This window comes from Centruroides sculpturatus, unplaced genomic scaffold (assembly GCF_000671375.1).
Source record: "Centruroides sculpturatus isolate CEXI.00-Female unplaced genomic scaffold, Cexi_2.0 scaffold1189, whole genome shotgun sequence".
Taxonomy (NCBI): Eukaryota; Metazoa; Arthropoda; class Arachnida; order Scorpiones; family Buthidae; genus Centruroides; species Centruroides sculpturatus.
Genome location: NW_019385304.1, coordinates 143,695 through 161,144, shown reverse-complemented (window position 1 = coordinate 161,144; position 17,450 = coordinate 143,695). Strand labels below are relative to the sequence as shown.

Below are 17,450 nucleotides of genomic sequence, written 5' to 3'. Positions count from 1 at the left end.
ACGCCCACATAATCTTTTTCTACTCCTAATTGTTGATTTTCAAAAGGAATTCTATAAACCCCAGCTTTTTCCTTCATTCCTATCTTGTCCTTATCATTCCTTAGTAACTTGTAGATGTTCGGCGCTCTTTTATAAATAGATCTTGTGCTCTTATATTTACACAACTCTTCCATTATTCCTTCTACATTCCTGTTGTACGTAAATTTATTAAACCTATCTTTTGGCTTATTCCGTTTGTTTGTCCCTTGCTTGTAACCTTTGACCAAACCATTAATTGTAGATGTTTTGTATCCTAAACTTTTTGCAATATTCTTGATTCTGTTAATCTCGCTAATTCTATCTTGTACGTTGGTGCAATATAAGAATGCTCTTTTAATAAGCGACCTAAACGAAGACATTTTGTATTTAATCGGATCATTAGACCATGCCGGGATATATAATGGAGCATGTGTGGGTTTTAGATACACTGCCGTTTGTACATATCCTTGTTTGAATCTTATGTTAATATCTAAAAAATGGATATTTGTATGGCTTTTTTGTTCAAGCTTTAGTTTTAACCCATGCTTATTGTTATTTATCATACTTAAAAATTCCTCAATTCTTCGGTTATCCTTCCAAATTATCAACACGTCATCTACATATCTTTTGTATATTACAATGTCTTCCATGAATTTTCCTAGGACCTCCTTTTCTAGTTGACGTACCACTAATTTGCACAAGAGTCCCGACATGGGACTACCCATTGGGACTCCTTTCCTTTGTTTGTACACCGGATTGTACCGGATTTGTTTGTACCAATTGGGACTCCTTTCCTTTGTTTGAAAACGTTTGAAATTAAAGTAATAATAAGCTCAGCAAGAGTTTGGTGTTTTGTTTATATTTGCATGGTAAAGGTTTTCTTGGAGCATGTTGATTTAGATTTATGGAGTAGTTAAGGAAATGAGTTAATCTTTTTTTTTTTTTATTTAAATAATCATAGTTTTTAAATTCTGAAATTACATTCGTTTCTGTTAGATATATCTAAAGTGCTGTTTTGGAATTACCATAATTGTGTGGATAACCTGAAGAAAATTGCCAGAATGGAAATGAAACTTTTGCATAGTCTGCCCCACTATATATTCTACTTTTCTGGTGCAGCATTAAAAACATAACATTTACTGGTATGCAGTTTAGAAGATACTATTACAAACATAAGAACGTTGTTTTTCTATTACAGCTCATTGTAGAGGTAATTATAAAATAGAGAGAGATGAAAAAACAGAATATTAAGAGGAAACCTCTTAAACATATGTCAAGAAACATTTGTTTCTTGAACAACAACTTTTTTATCATCATTGATTTTTTTGTGTTTTATTTGTAAAATATTAATAAATGTTAAATAAACTCCAAGAAATTTAAATAGAAAATAATTTGTCCATAACAGTAATGATGTTAGGATTTTCAGTTTGGGAAAGTGCAGAATAATGTTTTAGTGGGATGGATGTTGTTTGCATATTTTATCATTAAACAAACTAATTATATTAATCTCAGATAATTACATTTTACTGTGTAAACCTTTGTATGCATATCCTAAATATTTCAACACATTTTGAAATTTTAGTTCTATAATAATTTTTGCTGATAAATTTGTTATAATAGGACTGAAGAGGAGCATTAAGCCCAAAATGCATATCCTTTCCTACCAATAAACTGATTTTTTTCCACTAAAAGTGTTCCTGTGAGATCTGTTCTCAACTGCAACCTTATCTAAGAAAATACATAATTATACTAAAATTTAGTGATCCATTTTCAATATGATATATAAGTGGAAAAAGGTTTAGTGAGAATGTGTTATTACTTGGCAAACAAACAATTCATATTTAAAGAAACTTCTTAATAATGATCAGTATAGGTAGACTTGAATAAATTATTTTAGGGTGAGCAGATAGATGAGTGAAGAGATTTTAAGGTGAGCACCAGCTCACCCTCAAGCATTCTGGCACCATGGTCCATAATATTCAATGATACAAATTCAGGAGTTAATTGCTTGGCTATTATCTGCTGTGGGTAACTCTAAGCTTAGTTCAAATGCAAAAGCACAATGCAAAAGACAATTTACTCTTGCATAGTGAATTTGATTCCCACTACAATTTTGCAGGATGAGAGCAGTGAAATGAGAAATTGTATGTAAATGATAGCAAATTGTTTGTTTGCTTCATCCATTTATTTATCAAGAAGAAAAGTTCAGAATTAAAATTATAGTAATTGTACGAGTACCATTACTAAAAGAAGTATGGAGACTAGTGTTTGAAATCCTGTATGAGACTTTTTCTAAATGTTGTACATGCAGATTTCGGTTTTATGGACGACAATGTTCATTACAGAGCTGCATTCATTAGTGACTTCTGACAGTAAAAATATTCATTGAATGGGATGGCCAACAAGATCTCCAGACCTAAAATCCTATAGAATATGCTATGGGATTGGAATTTGTTCTTGCAGGAAACAAGTTGCATTCCATGAGCTTTTACCAAGAACACTCCAGGAGCTTCAATATGTTACTGTTCAAAAATGGACTTTGCTTCTAAGAGAGATGATGGACAAGATTATAACTGGCATGAACAATCAATATGCAGTATGTTTATGCAGGAGGCAACCTTATGCCATATTAATCATTTTCTTTGCAAAAAGATTTATGACAATAGTACTTTTTCTTAAAAATTTTACTTCAAAATTCAGCCATTAGAACAAAATTTGTTGTTGTTCCTTTAATGTGCATATTATGTACAGTACATCAGCAAATTTTGGGTATAAAAGAAGTTGCAACATACTCTTCACAATTCTTTGACAGGTGAATCGTCCTTGTGCTCACTTTTTCTGATTATGCAATAATTGTCAATTCTGTTATTTGTTAGAAATTTGTTAGAAAACATGTGTAATATTGTATGCATATTAAGAGGACAGCAGTGCCAAATTTTGTCCCAGTGGCTGAATTTTTAAGTAAACTTTTTTCTGAAAATTGAAACTACATACTCAGGACTGAGCAGTGGCACACTCAGGATTTAATCTTGGGGGGCAGAGTTAAACAGATAAAAACTTTTTAATGTAAATTCAATAAAATTTCAACCTTATGTGACTGCTAATTCATAATTAGTATAGAAATAGAAGACACGACACAACATATAAATAAAAAAAGAAATATTACTTAGGAAAAGATTTTTGGAAAATAAAATTGATTTACTTACACTAAATAACCGGAGCATTTATGTTCTATTATTGGTATTATAAACGCTCTGGTTATTTGGTTTAAATAAGTCAATTTTATATTCAACCCGGTGTGTGAGGAAATTAAGTATTTTTGGAAAACTTTTTTCCTTTTCTTTGCAGGTACCAGGGCCTCTTGGCTCCCCCTCTGGGTGTCGCACTGACTGTATATATATCAAATTTAGTTGCAATTTGCCCGACAGTTTTTTACAGAAAGCTCTGAACACTTATTCTTTATGATAACCAAGTACTGTACATTATCTTGTATGAAAGTATGAATCCCAGTATAATGCAAAAGATGTACAGTATTATGGGAATTTATTATGTTTTGTTGTTTACTTTTATAATCTGTATTAAACTTCTAGCAGAATTTAGTACAGTACTCTAATTAAATTACAATTTTGTACAGAAATTTTTTGTAACCCACTTAAGTGAACACCTTTCTTATGTGGTCAAAAATTGAATACCCTAAAGAGATAGCACATGAGTGAGGTTTTACTGTACTACTAAGAAATTGTTATTCAAAAAATTTATTTTATTATAGTCTTCTAACTCGAAAGTTATTAATAAATAACTTAAATTATATGCAAATGTTATTTTTAATTAATATGAAATGAATTTCTACACTAGAGTTAAAAAAAAGAAGCAAATAAATTGATGATTATAATTGTTTTATCTTTATAATCATCAATTTAACTTTATTTGCAAAACAGCAGACAGTAAAGCAAACAAAATACTTTGCTCACTCAAGCTAGGTCTATTGTTTTAAATGTGTTTTATTATTATTTGTTGTCAAAATTTAGTTTTATGCCAGTAAAAAGAGCAATAAATTGATGGCTTTATTAGGATGACAATTATTGTGTTAACTGTCAAAGTTCTCTGAAGCAACATCATTACATAGATGGGGATAATTAATGGAAATTTATCAGTTTTCGAGATACAAATTCAAGTGGAAGCATCTAATTATATCATGGATTGAACAAACAGAAAATAAATAGGGGATACATTATAAATAAGATATGTATATAGATGTATTTAGTAATTTTGGAAAAATCACAAGTGTCAAATGAATGTGTGTGCAGTGTACAAATTATTTTTTGTGTTTTCTAAAAATGCTTTGTAACTTTAGACAAAAGAGAAGCTATTTAATGAGTTTGTAATTGAAATTTGAAATTAGCATACAACCTGTTCCGTTGCATAACTTATTCCCACTTTCACATTAACTTTTAAAAAACGGATTTAACCTGCAGGTTATCTGCACAAAGTTATGGTAAATATGTTTGAACTCCGGCGTAGTAATCTGTATATGCTTTCTTATAATTATAAATTATTTTAATTTAAGATTGTTTGCCATAATTTGTCCGTTTTGCTCTGCATGATATATGCCTGAAAATGTCTGTTATATACAGGTAAAAACATTAGTAAAAATTAGTAATTTGTTGATGTAGGTGTCTTGTTTGTGTTTAAATTAATATATACCAGTTTTGGAAAATTATTGACTGTAGTGTCTGAAATTTCAAATGTATCCGAGTAAATTTATTACAAATAATAATTTTGTGCAAATGGCAGCTGCTTGTTTTCACGATTCACCTTGAAAAAGATCAGTAGTAAAACTATATGTATCCAATCAATAAATTGTTAAACACACTTTTTTTTTGTTGTTACTCCCCTCTGTCTAGCAACTGCATAGCAAAAATTGAAATAAACACTTGTGTCATCAATGTGTGTGTACACAGAACAGAATTTTTATCTGGAAAATCAGTATATGTTTGAGCACTTCTGCAACATGGAAATTTTAGAGAGCATTTCTATGGGCAACACCAACAGCACAAAATGAGCTACAGTGTGGAAATGACTAGTATTGCCAATCATTTTCCATTTTTAAGCAGTGTTCCTACAATGGACTTTTTTTTAATGTGTATGCATAAGATGTGTTGTACAGTTAGCAATACCAAGAATAACCAATCTAATGGCAGGATCCTCTTGCACAATCTCGTGAGCAGTAACAGAATTGTCACTGGTTTACACCAACCCCATTGACTGCACTAGGCCAATCCTAATTGTAACACGGAAATGTCACTATATTGTTGTATCCTTCCACAACTCTGGAAACTATTGAAACAGTTTTGTCGTGTCGTCACCTGTATGAATATCTATATTGAACTTAATGAATATAACGTAATGACCAAAAAAAGATGTTTCGATAATTTGTTGACTGTGTACACACAGCCTAAACATTACTAGATGCAGTTTTGACTTAATTTGCTATTGTTATGTAAATCTTGATTTTTTTTTTTTTTTTTTTTTTTAGTTTTGTGAAAAAAACTTTTTTATAAAATTCTTTGAATAATAATTTGATAGGAATAAATTTATTTTGTTTGCTATAAAATAATTTTATTCATCAACATATTGCTCAGTAACAGCGGTTCGTTAGTATTTGCTTCTAGTGAGATAAATGGTTCCGAAATGAAAAATCTTAGATTTTATTGATTTGAGAATGATTCAGTCTTATTAACTATTTAAATTGAATTAAATAAGTTGTTCTCTGACATTTTAAAGCTACACTTAACATTTATTGATGTCTGTATTAACATTTTGGTATGATAATATTTGGATTATATATGTTTATATAGCAAAATTTATTATAAATTAACACATTATATTTTGTGATATCCAAAATTTTTCTATAAACCAGATTTGATTCAAATTATGTAATAAAAATATCAAATTTTTCAGTTTTTTTTAATATTTTATGTTTAAATTTAAAAGGAAAAGTAAATTTATATATATTGCAATGTTTCTATTAGAAAAACATTATTTTTTCTTTATAAAAAATTTAATAAACTTGAAAATAAAAATGTTATTTTCCTATAAAATGCATTTTGACACCTTAAGAGAATTATCATAAATTAGAAACATTGTAAGATCTAATGTTAATTACCTGTTTTGCTTTGCTCCATGACAAAGGGTAGACAGTTTAGAAAATGTATCGAAAACAACAACAGTGAACACTGCCTTGTAAAGTGGCTTTAATACAGCTAGATAAGCAAATCAATGATATAGGCCATTTTATTCAAAATTTGCCATGTCCTTGGCTTGCTTATCCAGATGTATTAATTAAAGCCACTTTACCAGGTAATGCTTCTATTAATTCAATATTTAAGTTCTTATGTCAAAAAGTATTCCACTAGAATTGGATCATTACTTTTATCTTGGCATTTATTATAAGATATAATTTAGTAAAGAACTCCAGAGTCACGAGAGAATTTTTTTTTCAGTCTCGCCAATTTATTGGAATTGTTAAGAGTACCAATAAAGCGGTTAGACTCTTGGCTATTTTTATGAGAAATTTCTAACAAAGGAAAAATATTTGATTCTAATCATATTATTTCTGATTATTTAAATAATTTTTGCTAGTTTTTGGTATTTGTTTATAAATTGCCACATATGAAATGCATAAAATATTTTGTTAATTGTACAATTAAAAACTAATAAAAACGCTGTATAAAGTAGCTAACTATCCAATTACAAAACTGCTTGGTCATAATTAATTTTTATAAAGTAATAGGTGTAAAAAATCACATTGGAACTTTGTACATCATCTGTTATTTCATCAACTGTTACAAAGTACAGTCTTTAAGATATATCAAGGTCAAATTTGATATTTGGACTTCTGCTTATTTTGTATCTGATTAAACCCTAAATATTAAGTAAGAGGAATCTTACTCTTCTTAAATATGCTTGTTTTTATGCAAAACATCATCGTTCTGAGATCTTTTAGAATGCTTAACAATAAATGATTTAATGTATTTCAAAATTGCAATTTTATTATTTACATTTAAATTGATATATTGTAAAATAATTTGGGTTTCTTTGCAGTAAATGTATTTCTCAGCAGGAAGGCTACATTAAGTCCTCTGAAACCAAAAGGGACAGTTTTGAAAGTAAAATTATCGGAAATTTTAGGTCAAATTTTTCGTCGAAGAGAAAGTCTGTTAAGATGTTTTAATTTATTAAAAAATGTTAGCTACATTAATTCAAAAAATTGTAAAGTTTATTTTTGTATTTAAATGTATTTCGTATACAATAATCATTCATTAAAATTAAGTATAAATGTTCTAAATTTTGTAAACAAAAAGCATAATATTGTGTAATTACATTTATTTGTGTTATGTGCAAAAGGAACAAGGACTTACTGGGTGTTTAAAAATATTTTTTAACATCGTCAAAACAATAATTGGAAATCTTGCATATTTAATTTAAAATTAATGATCTTTTTTTTTAGGTCCTGGTATTTATAATTCATAATATGAAATCCTAGTGATTAAAATAAAATAAAAATACCCCACTTTTCATATACTGTACAAATTGTCTCTACAATCAGTATGTATTGATATAAGGTTCTATAATATGCATAGTTATTGGTGTAAACAAAAAGAACGAAGCATTCGGCACTCTACTATCTTTACTTTATTATCCTTTCAAAGTACTTACTTGTAAATGAGTCAAGTGATCCTAGTAGAATGAGGAACTGAAGAAACATCTGGCATCACTAGACACCAGCTCATACTGTTTTACTTTGTAAGATATATTAATCACACCGTGTTTTTCAAAGTTGAAAAAATAGGAGGAGGAGAAAATGGTTTAAAGAAATGTTTAGTTAAAATATAAGTAGATAAATTTAAACTTCTATTAAAAAATTTTAAGAATGAACTAGTTAAAATTGCCAAAAAATGAAATTTAAATTGGCAAATGATGTAAAATCAAAGTTTTAGATACTAAGAACTTTGATTGGATATCAATTTCTACTTTCCCAGCTGTTATATAATATAACTTAGGTTAACTGGTCAATTTTTGATCAATTTTTTTACATTTCATGACATTTTGGCACTCCGGGAACCTAAAAATAAAAATCCCTCCCCAATTGTGTGTTTGTGTGTCAACATTTATTTTGCATTATATATCAGGACTGGATAAAATAAAAATTTTGAAACTTGGCAAATTAATTTCTATATATGAGGCATTGATGCTATTTAATTTTGGTAAAGGTCGAGGGATGGGGAGATAGAGGGGATTGAATGTCATATCTCAAGTAAGGTCAGACTTAATGAAAGTTTTACTTATTATTACCATTTATAATTTCTTATAAAAATTAGTCATGCAAGAGCTATTGCCAGTTTTTTAAGATAGCAAATTCAATTTTAATTTTTACATCTATTTCAAAGAAAAAAAATTCAAACTAGTGGTTCATTTGAATATTTGAAACAGTCATTCAACTTGAAGAAACAGAAACAGTTTTAACAAATTAAAAAGTTTTGCTTATTTCACATTAATAATTTTTAAAGCCAATATTTTTAGTCTTTAAACGTTCTTAAATTTGAACATCTATAGAGCAATATTTTAAATAGTTTCTGTAGCAATTGCAACAGATTTCAAATTTGGCTTCGTAATTTGTTAAAATTTATTTTGTTTACGTATCTTTGGATAGTCAGAACAAAGCGTAGAATTTACTAAATCTTTCATTTTTAGATTGATTATTCTGCATTGGTTTATTTTATGTAACTTCTAGAAAGGATTGCTGCATCATATATTTCATATATTATCATCAAATAATTTTTAATTATTGCTAATTAAGGCTATCTTGAAAGTTGGAATGGAGTTTGCAGTTCTTGAAACTTATGAAATATACAGTACGGGGTCTTCCAAAGAGAATGCTACCATTAAAGTATTGTTATTATGTTAATTACTACTTGAGAGAACTGTAATATATGTTAAAACATTGGAAAACCATCAAAGTTTCACATTCGCCCTTTACAATTTCTCAAGTGTGTGTGCCTCGTGTCACACACCATGCATCCATCCAGTACTGAAATTCTTCCTACACTTGTTAGGGCATATCCATCATCACTCTTCCCACAGCAGCCTCAACTTTACTGCTGCAGCTCCTGCAGATTACTTGTGTTACACAATGAGTGATTCTGAGTTTACAATTGCAGAACACAAAATGTTTTCTCTATTGTGGAGTTGCCATTTTTATTTACAGCACTTCATAGAGATAGTAGATGACAAGACAATTTGAATTCAGACGAGAGATGAAACTTGGGTGGTTACTCTATCGATTGGCGTACATCACGTACTCCTCAGATAATAATTAACATAATTACAGGAATTAAAAATGGTATATTCATTTTGGAAGATCCTTGTACAATATAGGCTCTAAGAAAAGTTTGTTTTCTATATTCTAATCTTAATTCTAAGTACAGGTATCCCTCGTATAACATGGTAGTTACGTTCTGAAAAAGTGCCGTGTTATGCATATCCATGTATTACAAAACAAGGGACTAATACAAAACATGCAGTTAGGTTCCAAAAATTAACAAAAGTATACCATTCTTTTTTGTTACTAAGAGAAATATATTTATTAAAGCTATTGGTAATTTATTTCCAATTAATAATTAACTATCAATCACAATTAAAGTACTGTAGTATGGATTAATATTAATTTTAGTTAAATGAGAGTATTTTCTTTTTACAAAGTATTGTCATCTTCTGAGCTTCTTGTTGTTCTTGATTAGGAATATTCAGCAACATCTTCATTTTTTTTATTTTTATCATAAATTTTTTATGGATGACAAAATAAAAATATGTTACTAATCAAAAATTTGTTCTAGTAGGTCTCATTTGTTCAACAAGGACCAAGAAATTTTTTCCAGAATTTGTGTTTGGATACCGAATTGTTTGAATACCAAGATATTTTGTTTGTCATTTTTACAAATTATTACTTACCTAAAATTAAAAAAAAGATTAATAACACTTACCTAAAAATATTTAAATAAACTTTACAAAATACGAAGGTTAATCTGTAAAAATAAAACACGATGACAATCTTAAAGGCTGAAATATGAAAGTAATGACAATGACACCTCGTTGATAGGAAAGCTAAGACAAGGAAGGAAAAAAAATTGCACTATCAGTTTTCATTAAACCCCACGAAAGACACAAAACAAATTGAAAATTTTAATATTGTAAAATCCATGGACAAATTTGAGACAATTTGCATGCTTACTTGAATAAAAAAAAATATCAAATAAAAGAGTTTGCACTTAAAAGTTGTGAAATTTGGTATGGAGGATTTCCCAAATTCTCGAACTGTGCTAGAGTGAAACCAGAAACCATGTCATACGGGGGATATCTTCAGTTTTCAAATGCTGTAGAAGTGCTGTGTTGTACGAGGGATCCCTGTATCTTGGATTCTCAATCAGACTTTTTTTATAAATCTAATGAAAACTAATGATACTTTTGTTATCAAATAGAAATACTCTATATAAAAGAGGTTCACAAGGAAATACATTTTACTAACTNATCATCAATGTAATATCTGTAGCTACCGAACCATACTATCTGCAAATACCAGTAGCACTCTTTTTTTCAAGTTTCCTAATTACTAACTAGTATCGCAGCCCTGCCATTAGACTATTCATAGGGCTCCTTGCCACTGCATGTAAGCTTTATTTTGAAATCTAAAAAATGAACAACCTACATACTAGGTCTGCCAACTCATGCAATTCTTTTTGAAGCCCTGTTGTCCTTTTCGTGCATTTGCCTAATTCCCACATGAGGTATACATTGTACAGTTGTTGCTTGACGGATGATATAAACTCTCAAAGTCTAGCACTGTGATATGCTCTTTTTCTATTAGTATTATAATTTTTTAAATATTTTTTGCAAAAGGTCAGTTGTTTGTAGTTATATTGAATAGTTAGGAAATTTTTGTATCCAGGTATCCAACTTTTTATTTTCAAAGTAGTCAAGATAATTTAGGTACAAGTGTCCAAACATAATCTGAACATTATGTAAATTTTTTAAATACCTTTTCAAAATCATATTTCATTTAAACATTACTGTTATTTTTAAATAAAACCATACTGGTTATTTGTGGCACTGATTGGTGGCGACTCTATGCCCACATCCTATAATACTCACTGTGGCACTCAGCTGGATATTAATTTACTCTGGCATGGGATTTGTAATGTAAAAACACACACAGAAAGTATAATCCCAAATCCTGATATTATATTAAAGCTAAACAATTGCCGAATTAGATTGAGTCATATTACTGCTACTATTAATAATTAAATGCTAAGTAATTTGGCCTAGAGGCAGACCAACTTATTATTCTTAAATTAAATTTTAAAAACTGCAAAATTAATTTCTTTTGTTTATCTGGTACTAAAATATTTGAAATTAATTTTTAAAAGTATGTACAAAAATGACATAAATATACATTAAAAACATTGAAAATAATAATATAATGCAAAATTAATAATTTGCTATAAAAAGACTAAATTCGTCAATTATCTATTACCAGTTTTTTTTTGTATTAAATAACTCTAATTTACAGCAATAGTTTTATTTTATAGAAGCAAGAAATGCTGCATCTTTACACTTTGCATTGCATTTTTCATTACCAAACATTACAGATATAGATTATATTCCCAATTTCTTTATAATGTGAACTGTCATTCCTTAAATATAAACTTTTATTCAAAAATTTGTATTTGTTCTTCACTTTAACATTGTATTTTATTTATGTTCGGTTCGACTTGGATCCAAAGATGGGATGTAGAAGTCCTGGAAAGCATTTAATCTTAATAAATAACAGGACTCCTGAAAGTTATGCAGCTCTCATTTTTTTACTTCAAATAAAAAAAAATTGTAGAACATAGAACCAAATTAAAATGCCTTGAATTCCTCATATACTGATGTAAGTTTTACTGATTTTTCTGACATTAATTTCAATATCTCCATAGATCTTTTGTAAATTTGTCAAAAATTATAATTTTGGCACAATCAACCATCATAAAATCTAACATATAAACAGAGTCCATTCATTTCTTTCTTTTTATCATGTTGTATCATATAATTTAATATGTAACTGATATGTTCAGATGAATAAAATATAAAAGGTCTGTCTAAAAAATTTTAAGACTAATTTAATTCAAGAGTACTTACGGTATTGTGACATTACCTGCTGATACAAACTACTTACTGTGATTTTTTGACTTAAACCGTGTTCAGACAGGCAACATAAGGTAACGTAAGTGCCATAACATGATAATGTTATATGCCAGGAAACATTTTGGGGGCAACAACGTTGTTAGGTTGGAATCAATCCCAAGTCTATTTTGACAGAAAGAATTTTATTGTTCAGCCAATCAAAATCAATGGAAAAAAATGGAGGAAAATATGACATAAGATGATAACCTAATTATTGAAGTAGAAAATTATCCCATTTTATACAATCCTAGACAAAAAGATAATAATAATGTTAATACTTGATTAACTTAATGTAAAAATTAAATGTGCCCATGTAAACACTTGTATCTTAGCACAACAGAACAGAGACATGACCTTGATGCAACATGACGTATCATAAGAAGTGCCCATCTGAAAGCTGCTTAACACTCGACCAGATTCGAGCCTTCGTTCAACACCTCTAGAATTTCAAATTATTTTATAAGTGAAGAATCTGTACATTGTGACCGACATTATCCCATAATGCTACAATTATGAAGCATTTTTTTGGCAAAAAAGAATTTCTATCGTGCTACTTTATTTATTATTCTCCTCCAGACGTCACTCGTGCTAACTATTCTGCTTTAAAAAGTAGAAATTCCAAACTGTAAGAGATTCAGAATGCAGTTACAAGAGAGATCAACAGCATTCCAAAGCAGACCTTTGAACTCTAAAGCAGCTGGAGAAAGACTTGAAATCGGTCAAGTGTTAAGCAAAGACTCACAGTAAACAGTTTCGACATTGACAGATTGATTTATTGCAAAAGGGTATATGTGACATCTGTCTTGAAATTTTTCAAAGTGATCTTATATGTTGGTAACACACATTGCCAACATCTTTACAGAGATGCATTAAAATAATTTTTTAAAAATTTGGTTAAAAATATGTTGATTAGAAATATTAAGTACATAAAAAAAGGTGTACTTATTTATGTGCATAAATATGTATCACCTTTTGAAAAAAACAAATACTTTCTGAATCTGACAAGCTTTTCCACAAATAACAGTTTTGATTAATAGTGTAAATATAAAAATTTTGCAGTGCACAGATGCCTGCAACACGAACAGATGATTCTGAAAACGAAATAAATTTTAAACGGACAAAATATGCAAGTTTTTGATTTATTCTCAAGCTAAATTTTGTAATAATATTTTGCATTATAATAAAATAAATTTCTCATCAGAAACTATTTTGTGCATTCTATAACATTAGTAGACATTAAAATTAAGCATATTAGTTTAAAATTCTTAATATAATTTATCGCCGAAAGACTAAGTTAATGTATGCAAGTTTTGTTTTATTATTAAATTTCTATACCTAATTCGTACACAATTATTTTTAAATATAGTATATTTTAATAATGAAAATATTAAGTGGCACTGATCAAGATATTTGTCTTTTAAACTGTACAAAGAACTAGCTTATATGTATTTCAACAAGATTTGGTGGAATGATTAAATAAGTGTTGTTCTCACTATGGAGAGTAAAAGTTTTATTAAATCAATTAATTTAAAACTTTTTTTTTAAGTATAAATTTTTTAACAATAAAAACAGACTCAAAAACACAAAATATGACTATTTAGTCTTCCTGTCAACAGGAATATTTTTTCGTCGGAACAGTGATTCTCAAAGTGGGCACTACCACCCCCACGAAGGTGGGAGAAGATTCAAGCTTTTTGAATTATTTAGAATGTGTAATTACAAATTCAAAATACTGAAGTCGCAAATATGAAAATTTTAAGAATTAATAGTTAAAATCTAATAAACAGAAAATTAAACTCTGTAAAATGAAATAAATTAATAAATATCAAATTTTTTTTAAAATTCATAAGATGTAATTCTTAATAAAATGTTGATAAATGTAACTGGAGATCGGTAAAATCTGATTGAAAACATTTTTATTTCAAGAAATTTGTAGCTAGATTTATCAAGGTTTAGTTTATTTGTTGATTGTCACAAGAATTTAATTTAGGAGAAATTTTTTAATGATTTCAGAACAATTCTATTAATAAAAAAAATTTGAAAATACTTGGTCCAGCATAGAACTGGGCATTAATATTAACTGAGTAGAATGCAATCTGACATATTATAATAATAATAATACTTAATGAATACTACCGGAAAAAGAGAAATCTAATTGTATGTATTTTTCTTCTTTTAATCCAATCTTTTATATTTGTTTTTCTCAAAGAACTTTTGGAAAATAAATATGACCAGGACTCGCACCAACAAAGAATGAAAAAGTAAAAAAATTAAAAAAAAGGGCAATATTTAAGTATGATATTTTCTTTAAAATGTTAAAAATGTCACTAATGTTCAATTCTTATACTTTGGAATAACACATTCTATACATTTTATGTGCAGAGGGTTCATAAAGCAGTAAGCATTGTTAGGGGCAAACAAACCCCCTTCTAATTGAGGAATGCCAGGAAGGATTGCTGATAAGAGGTTTGAATAAAATATGCATGTATTGCACATCTGAATACCTAAAGGTAATAAGTACAAATGATGTGGCAATCCTTGGCAACCGCTGGAAATCAGTATTGAATAAAGCAATCATCAAATGGTTAATTTATAAGATAACAAATTTATCTTAAAATGTTTTTAAGTCGTGTTGGCAACTAGTCGGGCTTGCCCCTTCTATTGGCTCAGAAGGCTCCAATTACAAAGAAAACTATACTTGAGATAAGTTAAACAAGAATTACTTTAATCTTTAATTTTTTTTATACAAAGTCTAAAAAATGTTGGGGTGCCTGTTGGCCACAAAGTTAACAGGATTAATTAATTAATACAGATTTCCTAAACAATTTTTAGGATTTAATGTTCTGTCGTGGTTCTATTGCACACAATTCATAAATTTTTAAATCTCTCGTTCTAGTTTTTTCTGCACTCAAATTATCAGTTTCATGTGATATTTTAGAAGTTTGTAATGGTTTTTCTGCCAGTATTGACTCGAAGGAGTCAAAAACGTTTCTGTTTATAGTTTTAAATTATGTTGGTGTCTTAAGTAAGAAGAGTAATAAAAATATATCATAAATTTAAAAAAAATTTAAACTTTATTCTGAATTTTTTATGTAATTTTTATTTATTTAAATGAGAAACTTGGATGCAAAACGTAACGTGTTCATTAAGAAAAAATTGACCTATTGCTTAGATTTTTTTTACTTAAATCTATGCTCTGAACATGTTTCTATTTGCACTGAGCCGTGCTAAGTTCAATTTTTATTCTATCTGAGGCATTTGTAATTAAATTGTTTTAAAGCACAAATTTAAAAGTACGCATATGCTCTACTAACATAATAAACTAATAGTTAGTGTTAGAAAAAAATTTTTTATGACTTACATTAATAGGGGGGAGTGTGTTTAAAATTACTGCAGTTTGTTTTTCTTAGCTAAAGAATGTTTAACAAAAAATAAACTTTGTTGGATTAGTATCAGATATGAAAATAAATCTACAGATAAACATTTAAAGGTGTACAACATACAGTTTAGAACATTTTACATAAATGTATAGAATAACACAGTAAAAAAAAACAGCAAATACCTTTGTTCAATTTACTGCAATAAGAACGGTATAAAAAAAATAATGGAGATTTTCCTGCATTCTGTGTAAAGTACATTAAATCACCACAATTCTAATCAGTAGTATCATCACATTTTTAAAAAAATTTTATTGCTTAACATATTTACTAACACCTGTTTTTATGAATTGAATTTAATCTTTTTCCCTGTCGAACGAACTCCTCGAGGAAAATCTTGACTTTAAACATTTTGCTTGCTGTTTATTTACACACACACTTGCTCATAAATATATTTAAGCAATTTTAACTTGATATTGCCGCATTCTTATCTTTGATTTTTTTGCTTGAAAATGCCATAAAATAAAGGTGATAATGCTTTTTATTAAATTTTGGTTTATGAGATTTTTACAAGTAATTTACTTAAACAAAAAATTTATATATATATAAGTTTTAGAAGAAAGACTACAAAGATAATCCAAAAATTTCTTGTTATACAATATACTAATTACATCGATTATACATTGAGTGTGCTGATTAGATTAAACAAAATTGACTTTTATAATTAAGTGGCAAGTTTTATAATTAGACTAATTAACTCAAGCTAATTTATAAAAGTCCAAAAATTCTATTGAACAATATTAGACAAAAAGAATTGTTAAGTGAAACATCAAAGTAACTAAGAATAGTTAAGCAAAGGTTATCTTTATAAAGATTAATGTAGGAAATCTTCAAGTTCATCATGTCTTGATGCATGATTGTTTAAAAATATCAAATTTAAATGCTCTCTTGATCTTTTAAGACAAACTTTAACCATCTTATTAACACTTAAATTTATAATAAACATTGAAAGCATCATTTAAAATTAATTAAATAATAATGTAATTCAGAAACCATTTGTTGTCATTTTTCTAGATACAATGACTTGGAGATTTGTTGAAAAGACATTATTGTATTCAGTTTTGAATTGTGTTTTAATAATTACCAGATTTAAATTACACTGCTGAAAAATAATTATTAATAGTGTCACTTAAATGTTACTTTTAGAAAGAACAAGATTATTATTATTTGCTTATTAATACCTGAAAGTATGAAATATGAATTGAACTTCAATATATGAAATAAGTAAGAAACATGGTTTTGATATTCTTGTGTTTAAATCACACAAATCTAAAAGTCAGGTAATTTATTTTAATAAATCGCCAAACAATCGCCTAAATATCGGGCTATAATATGGCTAATTAAATGATTGGTATAAAGTAATTTGACATTAGAGGTAGATGTTAGGTTCCATCTCTTAAGTAAATTAATAATTATAATTAAATAAATAAATTANCTCTGTAAAATCATATCAGTTTAATGATTATTATAATGTTATTTATTTGGTTTAATTCTTTAATGTGATTTTTCTTTTTCTGTTTAGATGCGAATAATTGAATGTTGTAACTGATACTTTTGAGAAGATAATGATACTGTCCTTATCCTAGTATAGAAAAAATAAATGATTTCTTAGGTAAGTACTAGTTCATATAACATCTGTTGTTATAAGGCAGTGAGTTTAAAACTTTATTATTACCATACCAAAACAATATTTTCATTATTACACACAAGATT

At 28.1% G+C, this 17,450-nt stretch overlaps 1 protein-coding gene across 6 annotated transcripts in view; it reads left to right on the top strand.

Annotated features, from left to right (window-relative positions):
• LOC111637400 overlaps positions 1-17,450 on the top strand; it is a 114,514-nt gene that overhangs the window by 46,682 nt on the left and 50,382 nt on the right. For all 6 annotated transcript variants that reach the window (XM_023382881.1, XM_023382879.1, XM_023382875.1 and 3 more), the window contains one exon: positions 17,260-17,349. The gene's annotated coding sequence lies outside the window, so the exon portion shown is untranslated. The remainder of the gene's footprint in view (positions 1-17,259; positions 17,350-17,450) is intronic.